Below are 6,752 nucleotides of genomic sequence, written 5' to 3'. Positions count from 1 at the left end.
TACCATTCTAGTGAGTGATATTGCTATTAGGGTGGTTGTGCCTGTGTGGAGGTAGGGGGTATACGGGAAATCTCTGAACCTTCTTCTCGGTTATGTTGTGAATCTAAAACAGTTCTAAAATATTGCCTTTAAAGACCAGAAATAGGTCGACTGGGTGGCAGTTAGTTAAGCGTTTGCCTTCAGCTCAGTTTGATTCCAGGGTCCTGGGATTGAGCCCCATGTCAGCTTTCTGTTCAGTGGGGAGCCTGCTTCTCCCTCTCCCTCTGCCTGCCACTCCCCCTGCCTGTGCTCTCTCTCTCACTTTCTCTCTGTCAAATAAATAAATGAAAGTACCTTCTTTTTAAAGGCTGAATAATATTCTATTGTTTGTATATAATATGTTGTTTATATCCATCCATGGGTAGACATTTTCATTGTTTCCACATTTTGGCTATTGTGAATAGTACTACAATGAACGTAAGTGTGCAAATATCTCTTTAAGATCCTTAAAAAAATAAGGAAATTGCGTCATATGTGACAACAAGGATGAACTTTGAAGACATTATGATAAGTGAAATAAGCCAGTCATAGATGGACAAATACTGTGTGATTTCCCTCATAGAAGGTATCAAAAGCAGGGAAACTCATAGAAGCAGTAAGTAGAATTATGATTAACCATAGGCTGGGAAGCGGAAAATGGAGAGTTACTGTTCAGTGGGAATTGGATTCAGTTATGCAAGAGAAAAAAGTTCTAAAGATCTGCTGTACAATGTTGTACTTATAGTTAACAATACACTATGTTCAAATTTTGTTAAGAGAGTAGATCTCATGATCTCATATTTTTGTTTTTCTTTTTTAACTACAATTAAAAACAAAACAACAAAAAAGTAGTGCTCCTATTTTCCAGTCTTTGTAAGAGGGTAGGAGTCTAACTTCAATAAGCACCAATTAGTAAATCAAGATGGCCTACTCACATTGACCATTCTGCCTGCTAAAGTCCAACAGCTCATCAAGACACTTAGCTATTGGCTCCTATACCACAGGCCTACAGATATAGAAATTACAGTGCCTTCCACCCTCTGTAGAATATCCCAAAAGTAAGATCTCAGCCACAATGAATCAACAAAAAACTTAGCATCCATTTTGGAGAATCGGCAGCCAGAGATAAGAGGGATATCAGAGTAATCAGAAAACCTGCCCAGAAAAATAGATCTTCTGGAAAAAAAACAAATCAATATTTGAATAAAATTTAGTTCAGCTCATGCACACATATAAGCATGTGCCCACACACACGTGCACGCACACACACACACACACACACACACACACACACACACACAGAAAAAACTTGGTTTCCAAACTCAAGATTTCATTAAGTGAAATGGAGGGGATTATTGCCACCAGGAAACAAAATCATGGCTTGGAAGACCAAGAGTTGTATTACAAAGACCAGATCAAAACAAACAAACAAGAAATATATTCAGAGGGACAATATGAGGGAAAAGATAAGAGATTTGGAAGACAGATGCAGTAGAACTAATACCCAAATGATTGAAATTCCAGAATGATAAAAAAAAAAACAAAAAACAGCTGGAGGCAAAGTTACTGAAGACAACAGTAGAATTTTCCTAAGCAAAAGAATAATGTAAATGGGCATTTGAAATAGCTCACCAAGTTGTAGATGTCACTAATAAGAAAAGACATATTCTTAGGCCTGTGCAATCAAAATTTTACAAGTCTGAAAACAAAGAAAATAACAAATGAGCTTAAAAACACAGCAAAGGAGTTGCCTAAGAGAAAAGAAAACCAGACTGGAATGAGATTTCTCATATGAAGCCCTGTACACTGGAATAAAATTTACAACTAATTGAAAGACAAACCTGGCAACACTAGAATTCTTTCACCAGCCAAAATATCTATCACCTATCAGGGTGAAAGAACAGTATGTGAGAATAGGCAATAAGAGAGTATCACCCACATACAGTATATGAAGAAAATACCTGGAAAAATACTCTACCAAACAATCAGACCAGAAATTTCAAGATGAGGGAAGATGAGTCAAGCAAGGAGTTGTAAGTGGGCTGAAATACTTGGGTTCCTGATTATGAGTCCTCAGAAAGTGAAAGTAATCATTAATAATAATGGAAGAGTACAGTAGAGTTGTTTGAAACAATATATTAAAAAAATAGCTGTTAGCCTTTATGTTCTCTAGCCATAACAAAGTTAAAAATGAAATGAGAGGGGCGCCTGGGTGGCACAGCGGTTAAGCGTCTGCCTTTGGCTCAGGGCGTGATCCCAGCGTTGTGGGATCGAGCCCCACATCAGGCTCCTCCGCTATGAGCCTGCTTCTTCCTCTCCCACTCCCTCTGCTTGTGTTCCCTCTCTCTCTGGCTGTCTCTATCTCTGTCAAATAAACAAATAAAATCTTTAAAAAAAAAATGAAATGAGAAAAATATACCATTCATAATACTTATAAACATTACAAGCAATTTAATAAAAATGGTATGAGACATATGACATATGAAAAAAAAATAAAATTGTATTAAAAGTTATTAAACAAGTTATTAAACAAGTTATTAAAGTTATTAAATAGGAAGGTCCTTAGATGGGAAGACATAGTGTTATAGAAATAATAATTTTCCCCAAAGTTAGCACATATATTTAATGGAATTACAAACAGAATCCCTACAATCCTTTGAAAAGAACTGGATAAAATAATTTGGGATTTATAGTAGGAACAGGTGTCCAACCACAGTTAATAAAAATCACGTAACAGAAGAACAATGAGAAGTACTTAAGAACTTATGATAAAGCCACTGTATTATTACCACTATCATTAAGTACTGGTATAGAAACAAATAGATCAATGGAATGAGAGAGAGAGCTAGAAATGGATCTTACCATATGTGATCAGCAGAAAAAGAACAGATTATGAAAAAATTATGTTGGCACAATGAGCTATCTAAAAACATAACAATTTATTCCCATTTTATGCCATATGCAAAAAACAAATTCCAGATTAATTATAGACTTAATTGCAAAAATAAATTAAAAGGCAGCATACGTGGTCAAGGGATAGGAAAATCTAGACAAAACTGGAAGCCCACAAGTTATACATATGTGATTATGTGAAAAGTTTTTCTGAGGCAAACAAGTCAATAAATAAATGGAGAGAGTTAGAAAAACATATTTGCCAAGCAAATTGTAGACAAAAGGTTAATTATCTATAATACACAAAATTATTAAAAATGTTAAAATTAATTTTAAAAAGGCAGGACAGCTCAATAGAAATATGGGCAAAGGACTCTGAAAGAACAGTACACAGAGGAAAAATATTTAAATTTACCAATACTTGGGGGAAATGCAAATAAACCACAATGAAGTATCTCTTCACACTTATTAGGCTTCTAACTATTAAAAAGATCTGTAACACCAAATAATAGGGATATAGGAGAAAAAAGCACTCTAGCGCATTTCTGGGAGTGTGAAGAGTTATAGCCTTTTTGGAGACAATATAGCAACATCTATTAGAATTACAAATACATTTACTTTCCTACCATGAAATCCCACTCCTGGGAATATATTCCATAGAATAAAAGCCCCAGTTCATTAACACTTACGTACAGCACAATTATTGCTCTTCTGTTCATTTTCACCAAAAATAGACACAAAAAGAAAAGCCTTGTTACATGAATGCCCATATATAGGCGAATGACTAAGTGAATGATAATATATCATATAATGGAATTTTATTCAGCCATTAAAGAGAGTGAATTAGAGATTTGCCAGTTGATCTGAAAGTATTTCCTTTGAAGGGTAGCAGAATATGTCTTCCCAAAATATGTCACTTTGATAATGATTATTTTGAACTGAAGGTAGTTGAGAGGAATCAGATGTAAGAAGAAAAGCTCTCTGCCCTCCCCTTTACCTATCTGAAAGCAGAACATAAATTCCTTTTGTGAAGGTGCCTTCTTTCTATGTCCTGGACCAAGAAGGGGATAATAACTTTTTTTTTTTTAAAGATTTTATTTATTTATTTGACAGAGAGAGACAGCCAGCAAGAGAGAGGGAACACAAGCAGGGGGAGTGGGAGAGGAAGAAGCAGGCCCCCAGCAGAGGAGCCTGATGCGGGCCTGGATCCCAGAACTCCGGGATCACACCCTGAGCCGAAGGCAGACGCTTAACGACTGCGCCACCCAGGTGCCCTGAAGGGGATAATAACTTTATTACTGGAGACGAGATGGCACAGAGGAAGAATCTACACAGACAAACTTTACTCATTAGCCTTACTTACCATTAGTTTCATGTATATTTATCTTCTCTCAATTTGCTGCCTCGGGATGCCCAAAGTCCTTTTCCTTTGTCCTGTCACTTTTCTACAAAATTATTATTCTTTGCTAAGATGTTATATAAGCCAAGTCTAACACCCCTTTGAGTTACTCATCAGAGGTTTTTCCTGCATGAAGTACACTGCATGTGTTAATAAACTGTTTTTCTCTTGTTTTTTTTTTTTTTTAAAGATTTTATTTATTTATTTGACAGATAGAGACAGCCAGCGAGAGAGGGGGAACACAAGCAGGGGGAGTGGGAGAGGAAGAAGCAGGCTCATAGCAGAGGAGCCTGATGTGGGGCTCGATCCCATAACGCTGGGATCACGCCCTGAGCCGAAGGCAGACGCTTAACCGCTGTGCCACCCAGGCACCCCTGTTTTTCTCTTGTTAATCTGCTTCTTTGTCAGTGTAATTTAGAGGAACTCTGCCAATAAACCTAAGATGGGTAGAGGAAAAGATTTTCCTCCCCTACACCTGTTCAATTCTTCTGTTGAATCAGAAAAGAAAGGTACAGAAAAGTAAATAAAACACACTTTTTTGTTTTTTGATAATTGCAATATAAGTGATTACAAATATACATATAAATGTTTACAAATCACGTGAAAATATTTATATCATTATGCAGTTACATAAAATGGAAGCATGGAAGGATTAATATTAGGTTGTCACCAAGAATTTCCACACTTTGCAGGTGGTATGTGCGGTGATTCGTGTTGAAGATGAAGGAGAACAGAAAAAAAAAGAATAGAAAGACTACTAAAAATTGAAAATATGCAAATATGAAAAATTATATATGTGAATAAAATTTTTAAAAATTACAAATGGTGGTCACTCTCTTGTCTTTAAAGCTCTCTCCTTGGTGACTAGGGAAATTTTCTGTGGGGATGTTTAGGAAATAACAGGGAGGAAGTGGGCCCACAGGCTTTGATACTGGGCAACCAGAGTTCATGTCCCGTCTTGTCACCAACTGGAGGTAGGACTTCCATTGCATTGTTCACTTTTCCAAACTCAAAATTCCCTCATCCATGAAGTAAGGTTGTGAGAATAAAATGCGACTATGCAATTAAACTGCTTACCACAGTGCTTGGTACATATTAAGTGCTCAATAAATATTGGCTATTAATATCATTTTTATTATAGTTACTGCAAATCAATGAAATTTCAGTCTCAGTTAGAGGAAAGGAGGACAGGTGGAAAGCAAGTTGATTTTGAGGTTCAAGTGTAAGTGACTTGAAATTGTCCTGTTATATTTTAAATTCTCCTTCTTATGTTTTGATTCGGTATAGAAAGTTAAAATCTCTTAATATGGTATCAAGATCCTCAAAATCAAACCCTCACCTAAGTGCAACAATTCTCCTATGCCCAGACATTCTGTTTGTTTCCCAAACAATTCCTGCAATACCTACTCAAAGAGTCGCTATTTGGATCAAAGAGCGAACATGTTGACACATTTTTTGATAACCTACTAGATGCCAGGCACTATGCTATTCAAACAGCAATACTGAAAAGTATGTTCTATTTCCCACATTTTGCAGATAAAGGAACTAATATTGCCATAGTTTAGATGAGTGTTAAAGTTTGTTTTGATGTTTGGTAAGTCTAGTTCCAATCCCCAGGCATGTTCTAACACAGTTTGTTGTCATCAATGTATATCAGTACTCTATAAGCTGTAAATATTCTACAAATTTAAATGTAGCTGGATATTTAGTAGAAGTTTCAGCTGCCGTAGAGTCTTGGCTGAGGTCCTAAACTTGAAGATAGCAGGTGACAAATGTTCTTCACACATCTAAAGAGAGTTGCTAGACATTCTTACCCAGACTTGCTGAGATAAATCTAAACATGTCCTTACCTTCCTTCTTTGTCACCTATCATCAGTCTATCTAAAATTGATAAGGTATTGGGGCTTTTTAGAAAACTTCTTAGCTTAGGAAAGAGGAGGGTTGGGCTTTTCACCTCCCTATATCTAGTCTATGTTCAAAAAGCATCCCGTCACAGAAAGACAGCTGTTGGGCGTCTGAAGCACAGGGCACTATGTCAGCTTATAAAAGCACCAGACAGGAGAGAACTTTTAACCTATGACGTTTGCAACTGTTCCTTTATTTCTAGTTCCTATCCCTATCTCAACCACGGAGGACCCACAGCTACAGAGTTTGGGGAAAAAAGAACTGTAAGAGCAACATGGAGAAAGAGTGAAAAATAGATAATTCCCTCCTCCCCTTCTCCACTGTTGGTCTGGGGAATTCTTTTTTCTTTTTTTTTTTTTAAAGATTTTATTTTTTTATTTGACAGAGAGAGAGACAGCCAGAGAGAGAGGGAACACAAGCAGGGGGAGTGGGAGAGGAAGAAGCAGGCTCCCAGCAGAGGAGCCCGATATGGGGCTTGATCCCAGGACCCTGGGATCACACCCTGAGCCCAAGGCAGACGCTTAACGACTGAGCCACC

The 6,752-nt window shown here is 37.0% G+C and overlaps 1 protein-coding gene across 8 annotated transcripts in view; it reads right to left on the bottom strand.

Moving 5' to 3' along the window:
* Positions 1-6,752, bottom strand: part of INPP4B (inositol polyphosphate-4-phosphatase type II B) — a 753,420-nt gene that overhangs the window by 437,890 nt on the left and 308,778 nt on the right. The window lies entirely within an intron of this gene.

The sequence above is a fragment of the Ailuropoda melanoleuca genome, chromosome 5 (genome assembly GCF_002007445.2).
Source record: "Ailuropoda melanoleuca isolate Jingjing chromosome 5, ASM200744v2, whole genome shotgun sequence".
Taxonomy (NCBI): Eukaryota; Metazoa; Chordata; class Mammalia; order Carnivora; family Ursidae; genus Ailuropoda; species Ailuropoda melanoleuca.
This window is presented reverse-complemented; position numbering and strand designations above follow the sequence as displayed.